Here is a 13,714-nt window from a genome sequence, read left to right on the forward strand (position 1 = left end):
TTTTTTAAATTTATGACTAAATTGATATTAATATGTAAAAGTTAAAGGTTAAATTTGTTATTATATTATTTTTTTAACTAACACATCAGCTTGCCATTTGTGATTTTAACGAGAGTGATCAAAATGGCTGAATTATATGACGTGGGTGCTTAAATTGCAATCTTTTTTATTTTGAATGTATAAAATGAAATTTTTTTATATAGTTATGTAACTATTGTATAGTTTACTAAAAAATAACTATTTTAATAACTATAATTTCAACTTTTAAGTTGACTTAAGAAAGTCCGGTTTTAATTTTTTAAAAGTATCTTACACTAGGACTAATAAAACATTTTAACAATATTAATAATTTGAACTAACGCGTAACAATAATAATGATAAAATAATTAAATTATGCCAAATTAAATTATTGAGACTAAATCCTTCAATCAAGTATGGTACAATAACTAAAACATAATTTGACTAAAAAATTTAATTTAAATTTATTGTGTTTTAACATGTTTAATTTAATTTTTTATTTATTATAAAATTATTATATTTTTTAAAGTTTATATGTCAAAAAAAGCCTTTAAGAAAATGTAAAAAAAATTAATTAAACCCTTATATTAAATTTGCGGCCAATTAAGCCCATGTCATTAATAATAATTATTATAATTACTATTATTATTAAATCCCTCTATTAACCGTTAAAAAAATTGATAGACTAATAAGAAAGTGACACACGGCGACTTATGACTTAATCTATTATTTTCCCATAAAAAATAAAAAATTATAAAAAGTCAGAAAAATTATTAAAATATTTATAAAGTTATTAAAATTAATAATTAATAAAACTTATAAATATTATAAAATATAATAAATCTAATAAATTTCAATAAGTTATAAAAAATTTATAAGATTTTGCTTCATTATTTTTCCAAAATTTTTAATTATTGTTTTTTTAATTTGAATTTAGTTTTTGTTTTTTTATATAACCCCCATTATTTTTTGTTTTTATTTAAGAAATAAAATTATTACCGATCTTTATGGATTGTAACACCCCCTACTCGTATCCGTCGCCGGAATAGAGTACGAGGCATTATCGAGAAGCAAGAAACACTTACACATAATTTAAATACATTTTCATAACAATTTGTTTCGATTTCATACTATTTTATATTTAAGCTTTATTCACCAAAGTATTTAAGCTTTATTCACCAAAGTATTTGAAATATCATCTTTATGCAAATAGCACACATGAGGTATATAATTCCATAATTATGAATGAACACATTTATCAAACATATTCCATGTTTTTATATATATATCATAGTTCCATATTTCTATGTATCAATTACCATCACTTCCTCGTATTTCAGACAAATACGTGTAACAGTTCATAAATATGAAATTCATTAACTCTTCCTACCAATCACGATTTAAATTGCCAAATCACTTATTGAGCCCAATTTCAATGTTCACTAAAATTTATCATATAAATTTGGATATACGTATTCATCAATAAATTCCATTCTCATATTTCCACATACATTTACTTTCCACGCTTATGAATTCAAATAGCATATACAAGACAGACCAATGTATTTCAAGTATGTTTTCATGATATTTCATTTCGAACTCAGATTATTTCATACTAGAAGTTTTCTCATTAACTCATTTGGAATACCAATTCATACGAATAATACACTCAAGGCGTAGAAATATATAATCACAAATGAACTCATTCATCAACCAAGTTTTATGCTCATGTCTCATCAACTCGTATTTTCTTATGTCACATAATTCCATGTAATACTTACCAAACTTCTTCAAATTAGTGAACATCTTACGGAATTGAGTACTTCGTTTTCTCGATGCCATAGTTCAACTATGGTCTTACACATCTTCAGATAATGATGCCATAGGCCAGCTATGGTCTTACACATATTCATATATCGATGCCATAGCCCAGCTATGGTCTTACACGAATCACATATCTCACTGATGCCATATCCCAGATATGGTCTTATACGGAAATCACTTGTCACTTGTAGCCAAAGCTACCACTATTCACTGATCAGGTAGCCAGAGCTACCATTTTTCACTGATCAGGTAGCTGGAGCTACCACTTTTCACTGATCAGGTAGCAGAAGCTACCACTTTTCACTGATCAGGTAGCCGAAGCTACCACTTTTCACTTGTTATTGTCATTGATCAGATAAGTGTAGCCGAAGCTATTACTTATCACTTTCATTTGTCCTTGATCAAATAAGTGTAGCCGAAGCTATCACTTATCACTTGTTGCTATGGTCAAACCATGGTCTTTTCCTTCAATTCATCTTGTCACTGAACTGAAATGCTCAATTTGATTATTTATTCAATTTTCATGCTTTTACATTATTCACGATTTTATCATCAATACATATGAAATAGCACATCATGAAATTCATAAAATTAACAAATGATCACTAAAACTTAGCCATATAAACTCAGAAGTTCGATTTTTGTATTATAACGATAATCATAATTTCATAATAAATATTCCAAATAAGTCATTATATTATTTCTAATTCAACACTTATCGATTATAATCGGGCATGTGATCAATTTATACACGAGTCATTCATATATATATGTATATTTTTTCTCCTCCTCCTCTCCATCCACATCCTTAGTATAAATAACACACTTGTGAGTAACTTTATCCATAATTTTCACTAATTACTTATGTGAATATTCAAGCTATCCACCTGTGTCATAGTCACTAAATTATTTATATCTGAAGCTACGGAACTCCAAATTGAGGTCCGCTAATTTTCCCTAAAACTAGACTCACATATCTTATTACCATAAAAATTTCATAATTTTTCGTTGAGCCAATTAATACAGTTTATTCATTGAAGTCCCCCCTATTCTGCTGTCTGACAGTTCCGACCCTTCTTCACTAAAAATTAATTATCTCCTTGTACAGGATTCGAATGATGTTTCCATTTATTTCTCTTGAAAATAGACTCATTCAGAATTCTAAACATATAAATTTAAGCCCATAATTATTTTTATCCAATTTTTTATGATTTTACAAAGTCAGAACAGGGGAACCCGAAATCATTCTGACATTGTCTCACAAAATTCATCATATCTCATGATTTACATTTTCACTGCTTACATAATTTATTCTATAAGAAACTAGACTCAATAAGCTTTAATTTTATATTTTATTCATCCTATAATTCCATTTATACAATTTTTGGTAATTTTTCAAAGTTAGACTACTGCTGCTGTCCAAAACAGTTTTAGTGCAAAATGTTGATTTCCATTTTGCCCCAAATTTCACAATTCATACAATTCAGTCCTTGCTCAATTAACCCCTCAATTAAGATAATTTTCTCAATTAACACTTTTCATAGACATTATAAGTTATTTTATAACTATTTAAATTCATAATTTCCACATAAAACTCTAACTTCAAACTCTTTTACAATTAGGTCCCAAACATTCATTTTCTATTCAATTCTTTCAAAAAAATCAGCATATAAACAATTTTAAGCTCTAATTCCATACCAAATAATCATATACATCCAGCACATATTCATAGAAACTTTCAATTTCTTTCATAGAATCAAAAACTAATGAATTCAACAAGTGGACCTAGTTGTAAAAGTCATAAAAACACAAAAATTTCAAGGAATAATCAAAAATTGAACTTACTTGAAGTAAAAATATGAAAAACCAGCTTAAGGGAACTCTTCCATGGCGTTTTTGCTGATGAAAATGCAGAAAAATAAAGAGAAATCTAGATAATTCCACTTTAGTCCTAGCTTTATTAAGTAAATTTTACAATTTTCCAATTTTGCCCTTAATTCTCCTTATTTTCTTGCTAATTTCATGCTCTTGCCGTCCAGCCCAAATAGACCTTGGGTCTATTTTCCTTTTAAACCCTCTTTCTTTTATCATTTAAACTATTTAATCATTTCCCATAATTTTGCATTTGATACAATTTAGTCCTTTTTGTTCAATTAACTATCAGAACTTTAAAATTTCTTAACGAAACTTTAAAACTAACTTATTAACACTCTATAAATATTTATAAAAATATTTATGGCTCGATTTAAAATTCCCGAGGTCTCGATACCTCGTTTTCGATTCTAATTATTTTAGTATTTATTTTTAGTACACTATTCACTATTTCAAAATTTTTCCCAACTTCGCATTTAACTTATACTCACTAAATTAATAATATTTTCTACTCATTTGTCGGATTTAGTGATCTCGAATCACTGTTCCGACACTACTGAAAATTAGACTGTTACATGGATACAACTTGACTTGTCGTTATCTACTTATATTATATTTTTAAGTAAGTTTTTTTTTGTAGGTCTCGACAGCCTATCATATTACAATTTCTATTTTATTTCAACTATTTTTAACTAATAATTTTAAATTAAATATTTTTATTTATTTTTAAGTATGAATTTACTAATATGATGAAAAATAAAATATATTCATGTTATTTTAATTTTTTTCAAATTCCTACTTTTATATTTATTATAAATATTATATCTAAACATATACAAACTTGTGAATAAGTAGAACTTCCATTACTAATGCATAAGAGACTGTCTCCATCGCTTTCCTCTTTTTATGTCTATTTTTGAAGACTAGAGTAAACTAAAAATTTCATTTGAAATTTACTAAATAATAATCTCATGGTTTCATATAATGAGCATGTACTTGTGTTTGCTAATAGAATGTTATCTATATATAGCATCGGACTAACAATTTTTCTCTTACAGAAGTTTAAATATATGCACTAATCAATCGTATTTCCTTAAAATAAATAACAATCCCGCTTTAACAGATCTCCATGCAATGTAATTTAATAACAAAATATATTATTACAATTATACCTAGAAGATATTAAAAGGAAAATAAAAACAACAAAGAACACAAAATTTTTGACAAAGTTCAACAAGTTACACTTACGTCCTCTAATACTATCAAATATATTTCCCCAAAATCATCCTCATTAGTGTTGGATTGGAGGCGCTAAAGCTTGGTTTTCCTTTTACATTGCCCCGTTTTGATTTTAGTTGGTGTTTTGGTTTATGATTAAGGGAAGCTGGATTGGCCATGAGAGTATAGGCGTTGGATCATGAATCTTCGCACGACAGAGGAGCATCTTGTCTCGGGTAGTCATCGACAAGGCCGATTCCACACTCACTTGCAATCCTAATGTTTGGATATCAGATTTCGTCTCTGATCTCTAATCGTTTGACTTATTACTCTTGCCTCTTCCCTATAAGAACCACGAGAAATGCCACTTCGGGTTAGTTACCATGGGCTCGGGTTTTAGTTTATACAGGGGTGAAGCCAGAACAAATTTTTAGGGGGCGGATGAAATTTTAATTTTTTATAGTTTATATATTTATAATTTGTGAAGGATTAAATTAAATTTTTAAAATTTTAAGGGGCCAAAATATAATTTTACCTTTACTAATTTAAAATTTTTAAAAAATTTTAAGGACCTAAATAATAATTTTACATTTTAAGGGGGCCAGGGCCCATGTCAGCCCCTGGCTTCATCCCTAAGTTTATGCAACATTTAGGTTTATTCTTTGGGAGTAAGCCCATGGACTCTTTGATAAATTTTGTTAAAAATTTATATCTCATACTAAATTTGGATTGATAAATGAGTACATACTAATATCATTTTTTCTTAGTATAATTACATAAGTCAATTAAATTTAAAAGGTGTAATATCAAATTTAGTTTTAAATATTTATATATTTTGTCAAATTGATATTTTTCAGTTAAATTTGACTTTTATTTTTTTTTGAAGAGTCAAATTTGATCATTAACCCTTAAAAAAAAGTTGAACTGCCGATTGAGTCTTAGCTCAGTTGGCATCAACATCGTTGCCAGTACGGGAGGACGTGGGTTTGAGTGCGCTAAAATGCCTTATCCTCTAATTCAAGATTTGGGAAGCAACTATGAGTAGTTCTAGATATCGTATCAAAAACCAAATATTAGGAATCGTGATACTACGCTCATATGAAAGGAAGTAAATAAAAAAATTGATTTGTTATTTTTAAAATTTTTAAACATTACAACCCGCATGACAATCCGTGTAAACTTCGTGTTATTTTTTAAAAATTTTTATATATATTTTTGAATATTTTTAGAAATTTTAACTTATTTGATGAAATAACATATAAGACAAATATTATTATGTCAATGTGAAGTACATTCGGGTTGCCACGCTAATATCATTAAAAAATATGTTTTAATCAACATTTTTGTCAAAAAAAATTATTTGACTTTTGTAATAGGTCAATTTTGACCTGGCCTAATTTTGAAAATAGTAAAGCCAACCAAATAATAAAAGTCCAAAGCTTCAACAGTCCAATTTATACATTAAAATGGCCTAAATTAAAAAATACTCAAAACCCAATAACATACCCAAACCTATCCTACCCAATTTACAAGGCCTAAGCTAAACCCTAGCCCACTAGCTATCAAACTTTTCAGCCAACAAACCCTAGCCTCCTTCAACTTAACTAGCGCTGCACGCCACCCTCGCCTCTGCCACCGCTGTTCGGCTTGCCTCCACGTGGTTATGACACCTGCAAAATGAAGCAAACACGCAAGACAGAAGTAGACAATGAGAAAACGACAAAAATAGAACAAACAAATAGTTTGTAATGGTCTATAAAAACAATGATGGGCATTTGTTTTTTTCTTCTTCGGCTTCTTTTAAAAAAACGCATGTATACAAATGAATAAGAGATATACAGAGAGATTAAAAAGGTGATTTTCTTTGGTGATTTTGGCTTCGTTCTTGTTTATTCTAATTGCTTTTCTTTTTTTTTTTTTAAATACGATAATAATATAGTAGTAAAATAAAGGGGGAAAGAAAACTTACCATGTTGATGGCCATTCTCCATTCGGGTCAAATCGGAAAAGGAGAAGAAACATGCGTTTCTTGGTTGCTCCGCCGATTTTGGCCATGTTCTTGGAGTTTTGGCCTTGGATCTATGCTTTATAGATGATGGGCTCCAAAAATCGGTGAGAAAGGTGGGTTTATAGGTCTCCGGCCACTGTAAAAGGCGGAACCATGGCAAAGTTGACCGGACTTGCTTCACCGGGGATTGGGGGTTCTTAAGAGAGGATTTCCTTTCTTAGGTTTTTTTTTTTAATTGTGAAGTGAAATGTTTTAAACAAAAAAAATAAACATGGTTCTTATAGAACTATAAAACAACGCCGTTTGGGTAAAGGAGAAGGGGTCTGTGCGCCTAAAATGAGTGATTTGCATGGCCAATCCTTCTCTTTTGCACTGCTATTGGATTAGGCCACCTGTTCTTCTTTTTGTTTTTTTTAAAATCTGGCCCAGGAATTTTATGTCAATTTCATTCTAATCTGCATTTAAACGCTTCATTTCGGGATTTGGTTTATTTGCATTTCTAATCCCCCTCCTTTACGCACATTTCACTTCAGTCCCAATCTATTTATCGGTTTATTACGATTTAGACCCGGAACTCCGTCTTAATCCCGATTTAATCATTTGCTTAATTTTAACCCTTTTTATGAATCCATTTTATTTTAATATTATTTATTTATTTATTATTGCTAGCTTTCACTTTTCTTTTAAAAAATATATATCGTGTATACATACATTATTATATTGTCATCTTATCTTCATTATATTGTATTCTTTTTTGTTTTCTTTTGTTTTATTTATTATAAATCTTTCATAATATTTATTTTGAACAGTTTTATTATTATATATTTTAAGTTTTTTTCATATGGTATTTGTTTTAAATTATTTTACCATATTATTTATTTTAATTTGTTTTGTATTATTATTTTAAATTATTTTATATATTATTTACTTTAAATTGCTTTATAAATTATTTATTTCAAATTAAATTATACTTTATTTTAAAATATATATTATTTATCTTGAACCATTTTAAATTTCTTCCATAAGTTATTTCTTTAAAATTTATATTATTTCATGTCAAGTGGTTTCATATAGCTCTAATTTAAATTGTTTTATACTTTATTGGTTTTAAGTTGCTACATATATTGTTGTTTTAAGTCATTTTCATGTTGACTATCTTAATTTGTTCCATGTATTATTTCCTTCATCATATTTTACAATTGTTTCTTATTTTCTTTTATTTTGCCTTTGTGTTTATTTATTTTAATCATTTATTAATTTAGATTTCATCATTGTTATCATTTTTATTATTATTTTTGTGTCGTTATCTTATGTTAGTTATTTTATTTCTTATTTGGTCGTTCATATCAAATAGTACAAATTATGTGATTATTGTGAACCGTTTTTAGTATATTCACATTCTTATTATTTATTGACATAATAATCTTATTCGCAAATTACCGTTCTAAACAAAATAAATACACATCGTTTTAAATTTCATATTTGCTATTATTTCATAAAAAGAAAATTCTCTAATAAAGGCAATATTCTGTGTTTGGGAAATTCGAGAGATCGTGCTCTAACGTGCTAGGTTTCGATTTTTTTCGTTTGATCCAAATGATCGAATATCCTTTTGAAATTAAAATGCATGAGTTTTGAAAATCAAAAGACAAACTTATTCTCGATAATTTAAAATGTCGTGTCCTAACGAGTTGGATGTAACGTTTAATTACTTCGAGATAAGGTCTTTAGCATCCGCTTCGATTTATTCAAATATTTTCGTAAAACGAACATTCATAAAAAGGGATCGTAAAAATTTGAAACAGGCAATATTTTGTGTTTGGAAATTTCGAGAAATCGTGCCTTACGTGCTGGGTTTCGATTTATCGTTTGATCGAACAATCGAATATCCTTTTTAAAATTTCAATGCATGAGTTTTGTAAATCATGAGATGATTTTGGTATCGAAGGTTTGAAATGTCGTGTCCTACGTGTTGGATGAGATATTTTATTTCTTCGGAATAAGAGAATCTTAATATTCACCTCGAGTTATCCAAACATTCATAAAAAGGATCATATTTTAAAATTTATTTTAAAATCTTTTCAACTTTCGGCATCAAGACATTAATTAATCAATTAGGTATCAATTTTGGGCATTACGAGGGTGCTAATCCTTCCTCGTACGTAACCGATTCCCGAACCCGTTTTCTCAAATTTCGTAGACCAAAATCGTTGTTTTAGTAAATCAAAATATTTTATTAAAATGATCAAATTTCTAGGTGATCCTATCACACCTAAACAAAAAAGATTGGTGGCGACTCCCAATTTTTGTTTACCAATTTCAAAACTAAAGTCGACTCCCGTTTTTCAAAAAAATGGTTTCGACAACTTTTTTTGAAAGACAAATGTACCTGAGAAATCTCTCTATATAGAGATTTGATCAAATTAATCACTCTACAATTAAATGGATCGTTTTAGTCTTTATGCTATTAAAATATTTTTAAAATTTTTATGGTTCTATAAATGAAATCTTTTATTTGAAATTAAACTGCAATTAAAAAATAGTTTTAAGATATTTTTTATACAGTAAGCGTTAGCTCCATTACAATTTGACTTATTTAATTCTTTTTAATAGTATAGGGACTAAAACAATCTATTTAATAACAAATGACTAATTTAATCTCGTCCTTATAATACAAGGATCTCCCAAATATTTTATTTTTTTAAAAAAATTAAAAATCAAATTTAGTAATAATTAAATAAACAAATTCCAAGAACAAGGAACTAACTTTAGCATTGCACCTCTTTAAAAGCAAAGTTTATATTGTGTAATAAATTTGGAATGGTGAAAGGAAGAGTAAAGGGAATAGATGGATGGTGCAAAGCATTTTGTACCCTAAAATATGAAAAAGAAAGGGGGCATAATCTTCTTCTATATTCTTCCCCCTTTAGATTATTGAAATATAATCTTACCTTTCTGCCAAAACTTGCCTTTAATGTCTCTTTCCATTTGTTTATAATTTTCATTCTCTTCTATAGAATGGGAGCCCTCCACCTGTTATCTAACTTTCCTCTTTCATTATTTGGCTTTATCAGAAGAGTATAATAATTTAATGTAAAAAAAGTCAAAATATTATCTGAGTACATAAAATTTAAGATTTAATTTTTATTTTTATAATTGATTGAGTTTTAATTTAATTAGTATTGATGTTATTGTTAGTGTATGAATGTGTAGGTTTGAGTACGTTAGAGTGTATTATCTTCCTATTTAAGAGTGAGGGAGATCTTATAAATAGTTTTAGACATTATATAAAAAAGAACATATATAATAATAACAACATATAATAAGATTAGTATTTAAAAATTTAATTACTTTTATATTTTTTATGGTAATAAGTTGTAATAATTTACATCATCAATATTTATTGCCAAATTTTACTTCAAAATGTTTGCATGAATGTATTAATGAATTTTTTGAAAAAAATATTAACATTAATAATAAAATTAAATCTTAAAACTTTATTCAAGAAAGGTGATGCCAAGGGCAACTAGGGTTTTTTTCTCTTAAAAATTGTAAAGTTATAGTTTGATCCAAGTTAATCAATACTGTATAAAATTATGTATCATTTTTATTTCGATACCGTTGTGTTTTAATATACAATTTCGAATTTACCTATATTTTAAAATTATTTTCATATATATTATATATATACGCAAATATATTTTAATTACATGCACATAAAATTTAATATTATTAATTAATACCACGTTTGGTTACTAGTATAATAACATGAGGAAAATTTTTATTTAACTCAAATGTATTACACTAGATATAAAATAAAGAAGAGTTAGCATAATCTAAACTTGAAATTAAGGTGGGGAAAAGAGAGTAAAAACTCTTGTAAAAAGTAAGACATTTTCAAATTAAGTACATAACTTTTTTTTATATTTTCTAAAAATAAGTCATGTGGATGGCTAAAAATTGCCAATTGAAATTAATTTATTACTAACTCATATACTAATACATGGTGAAAAAATAATACTCTTATTAGACGTAGCACAAGTACAATAACTTATTTAAATAGTTACAATTTATTTTTAAATGTAATTATAAAAAATAAAATTAATTAAGATAAAAAATATGAAAACCTTTAACCAACCGATACACATCTTAGTAGAAAAATACTAAAATGGCACGTACCAATTGTTACAATATCGATCAGAACAATTATTTGATTTCTCTAAAAATTATAAATTAATATAATAAAATTATAAATATATTAGTAATTTAATGATGTAGTTAAAAAATTATAACTAAATATTAAGGATTAAAAAGAATTCCTAACTTCCCCTTAGATTTGATAAAAAAGAATAATAGTAGTTAGTGGAAGATAAGATATTCCCCCATGAGAGAATAATATGAAATTTGACACTTTTGTCTTCTTTCTCTTATTCTTTGCAACATTGAGCCATTGACACCTGTCTCACACACTGTCCGTGAATGTATTTTATATAAACCTAGTGTTGCTGAAACTAAGACAATTTACAACACAATCTCTTCTTCCTTTCCCATCTCACCTCTGTCAAAAAAAGAATGCGGAGAAGCAAAAAGAAGAAGAAGAAGAAGAAGAAGAGCTTTAGTATACCATTTATTCTCGGGATTTAAATTGCGGTGACGTTAGCATTATCGGAATGAAGTTGACGGTGATTTAAATCCTTGATAACATTATATATCATGTATCCTCTTCTTGTTTCTCTTACAGGATTTGAAGGGGACAAACACAGGCAAGTCATTGAGGCAAAGGGAAGGTCATGCCTTTCTTCCGGATTTTTACTTTACTTCTTCTTTTTTTCATATATATTTTTCCTCCTATGTTTTAAAGGATAATTATTTGACATATTGATGGTAAAAAATTTTAATTCCACAAATTGAGTTGAAATTTTATAATGTATTATTAAATTGTATTTAAAAAATTAAAATATAAATAAAACATATATCAAAATCTCAACTCGTTTGTGCAATTGAAAATTTTCACCACTTATATAACAAATAATTAACCATGTTTTAATACATACTCATTAAGATTTCTAGAGCTGTTTGATTTTCTCAACTTTATGCTTGTATAAGTTATGAATAAAAATTGTTTTCATTATACAATTATATTTCTCAATTTCATTACTAGTTTTTTTCTTTTGGGGTTAAATTTTGGTATTAATCTTTTTATTTTGTGAAAGTTGTAGATTTAATTTATGTATTTAGTCTTTGTATTTATTTATTAATCTTAATATCTGTACTTATCGAATTTCGAAATTTTAGTCATCACCCAAAGTGTAGCAATTAATCTGTTTGGTTAAATTCAATTACTAGTCTTATATTATAAATACAATTTTATATTTAGTTTATATTCTCCTATTGGATCATTCTAAATCCCTATACCCAATCTTGATGCAAAATGAGTGTCGTTAATCCATTAACTGGTTTTTTAAAGAGTAATATGTGAAATTAATAAGTTGACATCGCATTGCAGATATGATAATATGTTTGTCACGTCAGAATTTGAAAATAGTAAGACTTGATGAATTTAACATATATCATTTAATGAGGACTGATATTTTTAAAATTTGAAAAATGCATGACTAAAAATACCAAACTAAAATATATAGTTAAATTCACAACTTTCTCAATATAAAAAAACTAAAAATAGAATTTAACATTTTTTTTATTTCTTTTAAAATATAAAAATTAAATCCACAACTTTCTTTAATATTTAAATAATTAAACAAATATGAAATTAGAAAATTTTAATTATTAATTTTTTTTTCAAATTATCAAACAACAACCTAAGCCTATTGGGATTAGCTTGAGACAACTAGATATTTTAGTTTAGATTATCCATGGTTAATGGAATCGTGGTTTTTATTAAAAAATATATATGTATAAATTCTTAAAAATATATTTACAGAAAAACGTATAGTTAGAAAATTTTAATTTATATTCGATTTGACATGCATGATCCACATGGATCGTGTAAAAAATATGACGGTCAAATTGTTAAAATATTTATTGATGCACGGTATTAACAAAGCTGTAAAAGGAGGAGAGAGTGTGTCAAAAGAGGCCAATCCACCTATTCTAAGGCTGAGAATTTTGAGTGGAGAAGAATACTCCCCTTAATGATACTTTTTAAGTATTTATAGGAAAATAAAGACTTTTACTTGATATGCTAATAATAAGCCCTAAATAACCTAATAAAAGATCCAACTAAGTCCAAATTAAAATAGAAATATAACACTCTTAATCATATAAAAAATTTAAAAATATATATAAAATCACTTAAATATTATATGGGAGTAAATAAATCTCTCCCATAATTAATAACAAATAATATATTTATCAATTCAAAAGTTACATCCTCGGTTATTAACCACAAAAAAATGACACATAAGATGCAAATTTTCCTAAATTGTAGGTTTAAAAATCCATGACTTATAATCTTCCGACTTTCTAGGTGTGTTAGAACATGAATATGAAAAATAATTTTTTATATATATTAAAAAATAATGTCAGACCTATAAACTTGGAGATTCAGGGTCTATTTGGCAATGCTTTTGAAAAATACTTTAAAAAGTGCCGTAAAAAAGTACTTTTGAGAAGTACTTTTGAAAATTTGAGTGTTTGGTATTGTTCTCAAAAAGTGTTTTTGAGAAATAAAATGTCCATTTTAGACATGATATTATAAAGTAACAAATATGTATTTAAATAATGTTCAAATTAGTTAATATTATGATATTTTAG

The 13,714-nt window shown here is 26.9% G+C and overlaps 1 long non-coding RNA gene across 1 annotated transcript; it reads right to left on the minus strand.

The window, feature by feature from the left end:
• Positions 1–6,355: 6,355 nt before the first annotated feature.
• LOC107895240 (uncharacterized) lies at positions 6,356–7,245 on the minus strand. Its single transcript, XR_001683466.2, has 2 exons — positions 6,902–7,245; positions 6,356–6,602 (listed from the first exon to the last, which is right to left on the minus strand). It is a non-coding gene; the product is annotated as an uncharacterized lncRNA (long non-coding RNA).
• Between the last annotated feature and the right edge of the window lie 6,469 nt (positions 7,246–13,714).

The sequence above is a fragment of the Gossypium hirsutum genome, chromosome A07, assembly GCF_007990345.1.
Source record: "Gossypium hirsutum isolate 1008001.06 chromosome A07, Gossypium_hirsutum_v2.1, whole genome shotgun sequence".
NCBI classification, from domain to species: Eukaryota; Viridiplantae; Streptophyta; class Magnoliopsida; order Malvales; family Malvaceae; genus Gossypium; species Gossypium hirsutum.